The sequence below is a fragment of the Rhodnius prolixus genome, unplaced genomic scaffold (assembly GCF_049639745.1).
Source record: "Rhodnius prolixus isolate KJV_2025 unplaced genomic scaffold, Rpr scaffold_4, whole genome shotgun sequence".
Lineage (NCBI taxonomy): Eukaryota > Metazoa > Arthropoda > Insecta > Hemiptera > Reduviidae > Rhodnius > Rhodnius prolixus.
The window spans coordinates 22826182-22840154 of NW_027411614.1; the positions used below are offsets into that span (position 1 = coordinate 22826182).

General features: G+C 33.7%; 1 protein-coding gene and 1 long non-coding RNA gene across 3 annotated transcripts in view; both read left to right on the forward strand.

Annotated features, from left to right (window-relative positions):
- LOC141456347 (thyrotropin-releasing hormone receptor-like) overlaps window positions 1-13973 on the forward strand; it is a 210911-nt gene that overhangs the window by 59587 nt on the left and 137351 nt on the right. The gene's annotated exons all lie outside the window — the stretch shown is intronic.
- LOC141456348 (uncharacterized) lies at window positions 1705-7363 on the forward strand. Its single transcript, XR_012459735.1, has 4 exons — window positions 1705-2013; window positions 4461-4540; window positions 6147-6426; window positions 7072-7363. It is a non-coding gene; the product is annotated as an uncharacterized lncRNA (long non-coding RNA).

The window sequence follows — 13973 nt, forward strand, 5'->3', positions numbered from 1 at the left end:
GGAAGGAAGAGGCCGGAATTAAAGGATTCATGAATTTTTACGAGATGATCCTATTTCTTTAATGAAAGGAACTCTAAGATCATGGTGGTGGGTAAGTTAGGATACTTAGTAAGCATTATGGAAGATTTTGTGGAGGATTTTTAATAGTAAGGATTGGATTTTTTTGGAATTGGTTCGCCTGGAGGAGTGACTTCAACCCATTGTTCGTAAACGTGTTTAATCTATCAATAGCTTGTTAACTAATAAGATCTTGGTACGTCTGTCTAACAGTCTAAGAAGCAGTATGTATTGTGTGTATAGCTGTTGTCGTTTCAATTTGGTATAAGGGTACCATGTGAGTCTTTTTCCCAAGGACATACACAAGTAAGATGTCATAGTAGCTGAGAGGTTTGAGGCGAGGGCCGCAAAGCTAAGATATAATGTGGTACTAGGTTCGATTCCAGGTCTAGGTAATGGAATTATTTAATATGAGAAATTTAATATCAAAGTACGTTTGCTAGTCGCCTCTAACCGCGGCACAATTTGATAGTTGATTGGTTAGCAAACAGGTTAGGAAATATTTATGTAATATATGGAACTAAAAGTATCATGGCGAAGAGTAAACTCTGCGTTGGTATTTATTATTTCATTTTCCAATGCTTTTACCATGATTCAAATTCAGTAAGATGGCTTTGAATATTCTGGTTTGAGGACCTAGCTCAGAGAAAGGAAAGCTTTGTCAACTGTGAAACAGGCGACGGTTGTTTGAGAATGCCGATTGTGTTAAGTAGTAGTAGATGGAATCAATGTAGCCACTTCTTCACGGATCTGGGAGCCGAGCTAGAACCCAGTCAAAGACTTACACCAAATACCCCTTTACTAAATCGGGGTAAATGAAAGCTATCTATCGCTTAAGTTATTCACTCAACTGTTTCGTAAGTAAGTTTAGCTTGAAGTAAGCCGTAAATACCTAAATTATATGTCTTCTGAGTCTGCGTCTGAGCTTCTTTTTATGATACATTCGCGGATGGGAATAGTTTAATGAACTTATCACTAGTATAGTTGAGATATTTAGTAATCTTGAATAACTTTGCTTATATGTAGTAGTCCAGTTCGGTGAAATAGTTTAACAAGACGGGGTTACATGAATTGATTTTCATTATGTAAAGATTTGGTTGGCTATTTCAAATACTGTTCAACGATAAAGAAACAATATCTTATTCAAAATATTTTTTTTTGTCACGCCAGCATTTCTAACATTGGTAGCATTGAATGCATAATTAACATGCAGCACTCGCTCTGAGAGGAGAAGTGTCCCAGCGGTAACACTTCCAACTGCTGATGTAATTGCTCTCGTCTACTCGTTGAGGGAATCGTGAGGCCACTGGTGGCGTTTTAACCGCCTGGGAGGTTTACATGGAATGCAGCTACGAGATGAGAGTTGGCGGACCAAGGGATTACGGTGGAATTCCAGGGATTTGCGGATTTTTTTTTTATAACAGGTAAAATAATCCATTTCATTTTATTCGAAAATCATAGCTCTCTACCGTTATTTTAACTGAACATGGCAAAGTCGAAGTCAATTTCCAATTTTACATTAGTAAAACTTGTACTAAAGTACTTCCCGGAATGTCAGTTTATTTTCTGTCTGTACCGCGGCCATTTTTGCAAACAAACTCCTTAAAAAATTTTAAGTAACCATAGAAATCTAAAAAAAAATTTTCTTCAGTTTATTGATAGAAGAAACTGTTTGGGAAATATCTGTAAATTTCCCACAAGTTTCATTAAAGACGGATTACTAGATCTTTCAATTTTAATTTTTTTAGAGAGTGAAGCGTGACGAAAATACTATAACGTATCCGATAATTTTTTCCCCCAATTAAAGGATAGATCTCTGTTGTACGTACACAAATGAAATAATAATTCAGTAAGAAGTAATTCTAATTTCTCGGTGACTACAATGCACGTAATTTAATTTGAACCTCAGACGTAATGGGACAAAAAATTACTCGCTTATATAGCGAATAAGCTGAGGTAAGTTTGCCTGTCTTCGCAATAAGTTGCTGTTTAATGAAGTTGGGTTGTCAGCCCCATCTCTTTGGAGGGCCTAGGATTTTTAAGTTTACTCCTTGGTACTATGACCTATTCAACATAGGGAAGGTAGCCCTATGGTGTGTACTGTTCTGTCTTCGTGTATGTGTATGTATTTGATGTGCGTTCATGTTTAACACTGCATTGCCAATGCTCGAACTTAGTCAGTTATTGCCAATGTGGAGTCATATTGACTCCATAATTTATTTTTATCTTTTTTTATATTGATTTCAATTTTAATACTAAAATTTGCAATAAAGGATGAGAAAAAATAGGAATTAAGAACGAAAAAACAAATTTTGTCCACAAATCGGCTTTAACATTTCACGCAGAAGGAATTAACTTCAACTTAGGATCGCAGTTATTTCAGTGTTTTCAGAACCCTGATTGACTGTCTTTTCACTTTTTTAATTACATTCACTATTTTTTCAATTACTGTGCCCTGTTAACACGGATCGGAAATAACCTAATTCGGTGCAAGTTTTTGCTGCAATTCGGACAGAAAATCAATTCTAGAAAGGGGCTTTTTTGTGCCTTGATACTTTCTATGAAAATTACATATGTAAATTTATCACTTAAGCATTTAGGCAATAAATGTTGATCATATTAAGAAAGGAACACAATGACTACCTTCAAGTTTTACGATTAGCACACAAATTGGATTCACTGAATCATTATGTAAAGATGAGTGTAGCAACCCAGTTTATTGAGCTTCCCTTTGTACGATACCGCTGTAACATTTAGCTCAAAAAAGAATAAAGATGAATGAATCTTGCTTTCGATTTTCATAATCTATAGAAATATACATTTTATGACACTCAAAAACATTAAGAGGAAAATCTCAGAATTCTTCGCGAGGAAGGCAACAGAGGGTTTGAAGTAGAAGTAAATTTCCCTGTATGGTGAGACCAAATTGGTAATCTGGAGTCAAGTTAACAACAGAAAATATATTTACGTGTTAATCCTAATCTGGAGTCAAAATGACTCCTATGATTCAAGTAAACTAATCTGCAAAAAGAAACTAAGAATTCCATGGACTTCAGCTCATGACTATCAAATGTGGGGATACAGAGACCATTCCTACTTTTTTTTGGAGTCAAATCGACTCCAGATTGGCAATGCAGCGTTAAGTGAGTACTGTGCGTGTGCATGTAGTGTACTGTATTGAGCTGTGGTAACCCATGGGGGCGCCGCTCCCCAAGTGACTTCATGCAATAACCACCCCTTGCGGGTTTATTCCAGCTACTATGGGACATATGGACTAACGAGAGAATTTCTCAAGAGTGAGGAATGGCAATCATAGGTCCAATCCACGAAAATAACTGACAAACTTAAAAAGTGACAAAACTATCTACCGTGGAATAAAAACGTATCTATGTTGCGGTAGACTTCTCTGCGTTACATTTCAATTTAATGTAAGGTTTTACCAACCGTAATGTTGCAGAGAATAATTATGGGTCAAATATTTCGTGTTTGAAGAATATTAATAAATTAGAACTTAGGTTAAAGAATGTCGTGTGATTGTTCAAAACACATTTTTTTATTTGCCTTTCTTCAGGAGAAATTTTTTAATAATTTGAATTGCAAATTGTTCATTATGTATGCATATTTTTTTTTCTACTTTAAATTTCTCCATCTAATACCACTGTTGCTTAGTTGGCCACCTCTATAATGTGCACTTGGGCATTTAGTGTAACCTCTGGGGTTACTGAATCACTAACTAGCTGAAAGGACTCTAAAAATAATTTAAAAAAATTTAAATTAAATGCAACAAATTTTGGAATTTCGCGTGTAGACTGTGATTAGTTTAGTGTTGCTACTATATTGGAGAGCGAGAAGTCCAGACACGCGATTCCTTCAGAATACATAACTTCGTAATATATAGTACTACTGCTCCCGTTGGAGACAGAAGGAAATCTCTTGCAGTCTAAGAGATTTGATAAACTTACTGACCAAATACTTCTTATCTTTTCTTTGATAAGGTTTTCAACAAAATTTTACTCGTCAATTTCAACATAATTTTCCGCAATGATCATCCTAGTTTACAGCAGAGTAGAAAACAGGAGATTCAAGAAGGATACGCGCTACAGCGAATAGATAATAATTGTGATATTTCAGCTGTGCCAGCGATCCAGTTGCTATCAGTCGCTAGACTATTCACACGCATCCAGGCTTATTTCTGGGCGTGCCTCACTAAAGATGAACATATTTCTGTTTTATTTTAACTTGAAAAAGACTTAAGGCTATTGAAATGATTTTAAATCACTTTGAATGTTTTGGAAACAAATAGAAACCGTGTTAGATAAATTTCCATTATCAACAAAAAAATAATTCATTATTATTGTTAAATTAATTAATTATTTTCAATAATAAAAAATTCTTATTTGAAGCTCTACTCTGAAAGAAATTAAAAATTTATATATCTTGAACATTAAAACATTAAAGTTTCAAGTCTTGAAATCGACAACATGTAAGTTACTTTATTCATGTACTTTATTCTTGATTAAATAATTATTATCAAAATGTTTGTGTAACAGATTAATCTGTGCGGGTTGAGAGGGACATTTCACGAGACAAAATGGACCGTTCATTTGAGATCTCACCAAATTTTTAAAAAAATACTGAATTGGATACCCAGTTCGAATCCCGTGTATGATTATATTCTATTTAAAAAAGTGTTATGATGTATTAAATATTGTGAATGACTGCACAAGCGGGATTCGAACTGGGGATCTCCCACTTACAAAGCCACGCGCTCTTGATCACTAGACAAACATCCTGGCAAGATATTCTATACCCTAATCGTAGGCCAAGAAGTCTTGCATACGGGGGTACATTAACATGATGTGATGGTTACTTTTATTTGAAGATAAAACAAATTTATCCTGATTCACCCACAACCATTAAATTACACTACATTTTTTAAAATCTTCAATTATTATTATTTTTATTCTTTGCGTCAAAAATAGCATTTTTTTTTACAGTCAGAGCACCTCCCAAAACGTGTATTTCTGGTGGAAAATTAATATTGAAAACCGATCACGAGTAGATAAAATTGTAACTTTGATCTTAAATATCTCAACAAATATTAGGTATATCGAGATGGGGGCAACGTCTTTTTTCACAACTTTTTATGTAGTTTTCATAATCATTGTCAAAACCAGTGGTCCTTATGATACCCTAATCAGGTTTTTGCCTGTAACTCCTCCATAAATAAAGATACAGCATCTAGGGTGGAAAATTTGGAAACTAGACCAAAAAAACATGTAGTTTACTTCGTGGGTTTTTCGAAATTCCGCTTTCCTAAAAAGTTATTAGCGATTGGTGCGTTTTAAATGGATCACCCTGTAGATGTACTTTCGAGTAGGCGCCACGGCAGCCGAGCGGGTTAAGAGACGAGACCTGCAAAGCTAATTAATGCATTGTGGTACTGGGTTCGATTCCCGGTCTTAGGCCTTGGATTTTATTTAATGGTTAATCAAAGAAATTTGCAGTAAAGTATGTTTGCTAGTCGCCTCCGTCCACGACACCTAATTGGTAGTTGGACGTAAGCCCCGCCTGAAAAAATAGGCGATTACTTTTGTACTTTACTTTTTTTACTTTCGAGTTTAACACATACACAAATACAAAAATATTTTTTGTAGGTTAGTTATTCTCATAATTTTTATTTCTTTAACATTATATAACAAAATTTTGGGTTTTGAAATAGCCCATTATGCCTTTCTTGTCATGAATGTAATCTAAATTAACATTTTGCTACCACAGAACTGAAATGAAATTAAAGATGGATGCCAGGAGATCCGAAACCTCTAACAATAATAATAATTTAAAAAAAAAGCTTTTTAGAGAATGGATTTAGCTTTTTAGCGGGTTCAAGTTAATTAAAAAGCGATAAATAATAACAGTCTGCAACATTTAAAGAAATGGATTGCAAAATCTCTTTCGTATAGCTTAAAATTTAGTCAAGTTATGATAAAGGCTGTGAATTGTGTCATTTTTTTTTCTGATTTATTATAATGATTCGGATGAATGCTCTTCAGAAAGTTTCTTGCTAAATATATTTAACAATTTCTCAGGTGCAAGATTATAATCATTTCCCGGAGTAGTCCTCTTTTCCCAGCCTTAAGCATCTGGAAAAGTGATAAAAATTAGTAAGAAAAAGAAGGGTAAAATGAGGAAAATATTTTATCAACGGCGGACAAAATACAATTTGTTTAATTTTTATGCATTAGTATGGTTTCTAGGCGGCCAAGAAACGAAAAATGCTTAAGGTCGAACGCTAAGCTGGGATGAGTGTTGTTCTTATTTAAGAAGTTGAGAAATGGAAGTAATAAAAACAGTACTTTCTCTAACTAGGTGAGGAAATTATTAATACAATATCTGTTTTTCAGAACAATTAGATTAAGGTGACTCTTTGGAGTTGGGAATATTATCTTAACTCTTAAAGAAAAATTAAGAGGTTACGGTCTGTGCTCATTACATGGAAGAAACTTTTCGAAAATTTAACAGACTTTGTTGGCATTTTTAATATAAATTAGTTTTTTCGAAAATGACTCCAAGGAAGTTCACTAAAGTTGTAACTTTATTCAAAATTGTTGTATGAACAATTTTTCTGGAGAATTTTTTTGAATATTTTGAGGTAAATTAAAGTGTTCCGCAAATTAGTATCTCGAGAAATGCGAGAGAAAGTTTTTTTAATTTTATTTTTTCTTTTTATTTATTTTTAATGATTTAAGGCGCGTCAACATCTAAGGTTATTGGCGCCCAGAGCTTTTTCCAGTGCACTGCCGGCCTCCGGACAGTGTTCTCTCGTTACAGACAACACTGTCCATCACCGGACAGTGAGCTGTAAGAAGCTCCTAGGAAGAGAAAATCTAAGGGTCAGCAGCTGGTTTCGAACCCGGGACCTCCGCGTGGGAGTCCAGTACGCTAACCTCATAGCTAATCCCTTCCCTTCTTCTCTTTTATTATTATTATTATTATTTTTTTTTTTTTTTTGAGGTGACGAATGGCTCGTTAGGAGGGCAAGGCCTTTAAAGTTAAATCCGCTTCTAGCTGCAGATAATGGCTGCAAGTTGAGTGCTTAAGGAAACAATAAGAACTTAAAGAAGCAAGAACTTTAATTTCTTCGCCTTTGCCATTCTCACATTGTTTAAAGGTGTCTAAAAAGAAAAAAGATGTTGAAAGTTTTAAACTTTTCTAACGATTTAAACTTTGCTAGTTTGTGAAATAAAAATGATTTACGTACAGGAATAGAAATTTATAAAAACCCAAAAACTCCAGCGCTCAAAAACCTGGCACCAAAATATTTCTAAAAGACTATTAAACCTAAAAATGTTCTAGAAGTAGTAAGCAAGCAGAATTATTATTTTAAAGAACTTGTTAACAGATTTGTTTTCCTATATATATTTATATATATATACAATATATGGGAGAGGGGGCACATTTGAACAGAATTTACATTTTCTGTTACAGAGCGCGCAGAATCGTATTATTGGACCTTTTTATTTTGTTTTCTACAAGATTCAAGTCTTCTTAACAGTCTTTCAAGTCTAAAGACTCAGTTCGGGATGTTGTACCCGAAGTGTGATGGGTTTAGGAAGTTTGAACAAAATATTCGGAGTGTTGCGCTTCTTAATGTAGGTTCGGACCTCTTTCTTCTTCTCTGCGATTAAACAAAAAAAAAGTCACAAACTTGCAGGTCGGTAGGGCACATTTTTAACTGTGTTGTTGAAATGTGCCTCCTCTCCTTCCATAAAAGAAAATATAATATCCAACACTTTTTGTGAGAAAATAGACTTTTGCAACTACTAGATTTAAAAATACGAATTTTAAATGTTAATATGGACTAACACCTTATCCAATACAATCTTCACAACACACTATCAAAGCTGCAACAAAAACTTTACTTCCACCTTACAAAATATAAATATTCCTCAATTCTGACTTTACCAAACAATGAAAACGAAGGAAAACTCTGTCAATTATACAACAGGTCTACCACAACATATGGAGAAAATTACCAATCATAATTGTTTTAAATATTTGGCGAGAAATTAAAACTGTTCAAAGGTGCCCCCTGTTCAAAGGGGCCCCCTCTCCCCTATACATTAAATACATGGGGTATCTCCAGCAGCTGTTGAAAAACTTTTTTTAACTTTTTATATTTATTTTTTTTAATCTATTATCAACAGGCTAAGTGAAGTTAAGGAGACTTAAACATGGATGCTGCTAAATGTAGAAATAATGAATAAAATATAATTTTTTAATGTTTTTTCTTGAACAACCCTACACTTTTATTCCAGAATTTAATGAATTACTCTCATTTAAACTTTTTACGAGTAAATACATCAAATAAAATGAAGTTCCTCATTATAAAAAAGTATTCATGGATTCTTTTTTAATTTAGAAATGAGATAATTTTGTCCAGCTTTATTCATATCTACATCACCGCCCATTCTGACTACGTCACGCCACAGTTACAAGACATCCTAAGTTACGAAGGGGAGACGCGAGAGTTACCTTAAAGACTGAATTGTATGTTGGTAATGAAGCTACATTTATGTCTGCATTAAATTCCTTTTTCAAACTACTGACTGTAAGTGATACTAATTATTTATTACACAAATAAAGTAAAAAATGTAAACAAAATTCGAAATAGTTTAAGAAAAACAAGGCACAAAACGAGATTCCAGAAAAAAAGGAATGAGGGAGAATAATGTTAAGGTTTTATCCAGAAGCATTAAGAATGCTAGCCATGCCGCGTTTGGGTGTGTATCAGGTTCTATGTTGATAATGTGATTGAAATTTAAGTAGAAGCTGGTATTTAAGGGCCAGTTTAAATGACCGTAGTTTAGGCAAAGATTTTGGGGGTGCCAATGTCCATTATAAAAACACCGCATTGATTTTTAGTCAGACAATTACATTAAATAACTAATTACCAATTCACCCAAATAGCACTGTTTTAGTCCAAAGAGCTCTAAATTTAAATTTTAAAGTCCTATTCGATCAGGAACTACTACAGTTATTTAAACTAACATACATTTATTTCTATTTAACAAGATACAAAAACTAAACAAAATCGTTAGCATTATTATGTTTTATAACAGTAAAATTATGCCTCATAAAAACTGCCCAAACTCTGCTCTTTGATTTAGTATGGAAACTTGCGAATCATATAGTTTTAAATACGAATAGAGTTATAAATTGTAGCGAATTTGATTGGCAACATCCAATTACTTTTTTCGAGTAACGGGTATTTGTTTCAACAGTCTAAGATGAGCTACTTTAGAAACCCTCAAAGGTAAAGGATGTTTTAGAAGGCAAACCTTGGAAACCAAGCGATCAACGACCTATCCACCTGACACCTACTTGTTTGAAGCCTATTTAATCACCCAATTACTTGCCTTCTATAGTGTGTTGAAACACCACATCTAGTGGAGTTGAGTGACATCAAACTTAACATGAAGCAGCCTTGGTTACTGCCCTAAATGTACTGCGGATTGAGAGGAAATATTTTAAAATGATGAAACTAAGGGTTATTTTTTTTTTTAAGTTAAGCTTGGTAAAGGATCGCAACTAATAAAATATGTCAACAAGAGTGTTACGCAGATTTAGTCGAACTTCCATGTTATTACGGAGAATTAACCTCAACTCTTATTGATGCAGATTTCTTTTATTTCACCTTTGTCAATTATTTCATTTACTACAAGTAATTTATTATTTAGTTGGTTGTTAATTTTTATCTTTACTTTAATTGTATTATCTAAGGCTATTTAAATGTAAACCGTTTTAGATGTAACAAATAAATTTGAGTACAATAAATTCTTCTTATGATACTTATTGTGTAATTCTTTCTACCTAGACTCTTAAATTTAACTCTAAATTTTATCTAGAGCCTAATAACAACATTTCGGTGACACAAGAAATGCCCGTTAACATCTTTATTTAAAAAAGACACATCAATTCCTTGAGAAATCGCCTATGACTCGTAGATTTTGTAGATAAAAGATGATAATTATTGATATCACTCTAATTAAGGTTCAGCAGTCCCCTGTCCATCACCGAAAAGGTGAGCTGTAAGAAGCTCCTAGGTAGAGAAAATATAAGGGCCAGCAACTGGATTTGAACCTGGGATCTCCGTGTGGGGAATCCATTACGCTAACTGCATAGCTAATTCTCACTAAATAATTGTTAATATTTAAACTTCGATTTGTTGTACTTCTGCAGTTGATCGAAAACAGTATCTACTTCATACAATATTTGTATTTAATGTGACTTCTTCCAGAAGTTCCCCCAACTTTATTACGTTCGTTTTAGACATCTTTTCCTTAAATACATTTGTTATTTATAGAGTTTTGCAGGGTAAAGTCTAAGCTCCTTAGCACATTTTTAGTTCAAAGAACTCTACTTAAATTTAACGAAGCCTAAAGAAAAACTTTTGGACTTGAAACAAATATGTAATAATAAGGGCGAAAAATCAGACAAAAAGGGAAACGTCTACAATTGAACATTATTTATTTAAAGTTTATGAACTTTATCTGTTTTTAAGTCATATAATTATTAATTAAATCCTAGGTTTTGAGAATTTATCTTTCATTAGACATTAGACGAACAAATAACTAACAATGTTATTATTATTTCAATGTTTAAGCTGTAAATAGTGTGAATATTAATGACAGTACCATCAAGTACTCCATGATAATTAAATAAAAACTTCAGAAAAAGCCAGCAGACTCATTGGCCGATTAGTATGATACTGATAAAAATGTCTATCTGTAGGTGGCATTATTTTTATTTTTTGAAAAACTTGTATTAATGAGTTCTCAGTAAGGTAGAAATCATTAAACTTTTCTCATTGATGAGCTGTTTTTGTACATCATGCTCCACTGATACTTGCGTTGGGCTAAATATTAAAATAATTACATAAATAAATAAAAACGCCTGTTAAAATCTGAGAATCACAGTGGTTTAATGTTTGCAGAGTTTACTAAGAGATTGGAACATCATAATTCAAAAGTAAACGCGTTGCTTACAACTGGCAAGAAAATTGCATTTATATTGCTTACAGATTAGGATAAGCAGATGACTTAGCTTCTGATTACCATTGATACTTCATACTGAAAGATATTGCAAGGTATGATAAACATATATATTGTAAAAACATTAATATAAAGCCTGAATTCATGGTTTTTGAGAAATGGAAGCAGGACTTCGTTAAAGAGAAACTTGCATTTAAGTAACTATAATATTTTAAATGAATATATGAATACCAAGGAATACACCTTGTTGTTGAGTGAACATTTAGCAGCAAAAAAAATGTTTACACATAAATGAAAAAAAATGGGCGGGATTGTATAAAGAACAATGTTCTGGGAAACAATATAACAGAATTTTCGATAAAGTCAAATATGTTCAATATCATCACTTGGTCGATTCTCTGTTGTGGTGCCATGTTTTGTGAGGACTGGAGTACAATAAGGTAGAGAAGTTATTGCGTTTTTTCGTATAAAAAATTATTTAGATTCTCTCAGTACAAACAACATCACAGAAATAACTACGAAACCAAGTAGTCATCAATATTTTTATACACAATTAAGCTTCAGAATAATTACAGTCGACTCTCCATAATTCGAAACTCGATAATTCGAATTTTTCGATAATTCGAACTCTACAGCTGCTAACTTCGGTAAATCGAAAAAATTCAGTGTATTTAGATACGCTCGATAATTCGAAATCATTTTCTTAACAACAGGGGGAGAGAAGGCTCTATAATTCGAACGAGGCCGCTTCCGCTCTTTATAATTCGAATTTTCCCTAGTAATGTTTACTTCTCATTTTCCGCTTATTGTTCATTTCCTGTGAAATGTTTCCCTCCTTTCAGACCAGTTTAACTTTCCAGTTCTCTTTCCTAGTTTGTCGCGATGGGAAGTACGTCTCCCTTACTATGTCCGACAAAAAAAAATTATCGCAGCCGTGAAAAGTGGTTCGAAGAAAAAAGATATCGCCAAAACTTTCAATATTCCACCATCAACGCTTTCTACAATTCTAAGCCACTTGACTAAGTCAAGCCACATTGAAACAAAAAACTTTTCTTCATTTTTTTAATTAGGTACATATTGTAAAGTTTTTCTTGTCCTTTTACTAAGAAAGAACTTTACTTACACAACTAATGCCGCCACTAGTTACGTTAAATATGTGGGTTTGATTAAATAATAAAACTCGCTAAATTTGTAAGTAATAACCTGATTTATTAACACATTACCTTTACTCACATTAACATTTACTAGCAACTAACGCTATTCATTACAGTCACCATTTACAACAGTCACAACAGTTTACTGTTACTTACTCACTACGTAACGCCACAAAACTGTTCCCCGACTGACCACTGGTCCGCACTGCACCGAATTGCACTAGTCTCTGCTACACAAACAAAGCTCTACTCACTAACTGACTAACCGCCTGACTAGCTATCTCTGAAGCACTCCGCAACACTGACTCTCTCAAACTGTCACTTCCAAAGTGTCTTTCCAAACTAACGTCTCCCCGAGACTCACTCAAAACTAACTGATTAATAACTCTAATAACTCCTTAAAATCTGATTTCTCCAGCTGTGTCTGCCTCCTTTTAACTGCGTGCCTCCCTCCAACTAGGACTGCCCTCCTCCAACTCTCTGAGCATAAGTTTCCACGCCCTCCTGACGTTCATTGGCTGGAGAAAACATACTGCCACCACCTCAGCTAGGGGCCGCCCTCCTCCTACTCTCTGTCTCGCTCCTACCTGTCAATCACTGGCTGGGAAAACACATATGCCACCACCCCAACTGAGGCCTTTCTCTTAGCTGGCTTTTACACAGGTCACTAACTCCTTGAACAATCTAGCCCTTTCCTTTCTAGTTCAGATAGATACCGCCCTTTTGTTTATGCAGTGGCGGCCTGTTACTGACTTTGTTCGCTCAACCCCTAGAACAATCTAGGCCTTTCTTCTATGCCCAGGTCAACTTCGTTACAATATGTATATTATTATTTATTGAAATGTTAATACATATGTAATTTTTTTGTTCTTTTTTGTCGTTTTCATTATTTTTACTTTTTTACTTGAGGCTGTATATGTCTAAAACTTAGGTAAGCTCATACGTATTTTCAATATACGTATGTACATACATATTTTTACATAATAAAAACTCTTAATAATTCGAATTTTTTTTTCCCTTCTTGATAATTCGAAGTCTCGATAATTCGAATTTTTCTTGCAGTCCCTTGGATTTCGATTTATCGAGAGTCGACTGTACAATACTAAAGTGATGAGTATCCCACAAAACAATCTTTTCAGGTCATAAAACAAAAAACAAAAATATTACTTTGGCTACATAAATTCATGATTACACATTAAAATTTAATATGAATTTATCGCTATTATTATTTATTGCCGGAGGTTCAGGCGGGCTCTTTTTCCGAACCCAAGAGGCTAATGAAACACTAAATCTCAACAATAACTTTAGACTTTGGAAAGAATCGTTTAATCATTATTCGTTTTATAAATTTTATGAACAGCTGAAACTCCCTCAAAACAGAACTTAACCCTAATAATAATTTATTATATTTTATAATATTAGGTATTTATTATAATATGAAAAATAATAATTTTTTTAATAGCACTCTTCTACTTGTGACAGTCAACTTAATTATGAAAATTAGGGCTGATGTTTGGAACCAAAATTACAAATACTTTAAATCAGAAAACTTTCTTTGCAGTATATGTAACAATTTTCAACTTCCAGACTGTCGGTCCATTCTTTAACAGAAAATAAAGCAGACATTCCAATAGAATATCATTGAATCAGTCGGCAAGTTCAGTGTATGGCAGTAACATAGTGTATCTCAAATTTTCTACACCAAACT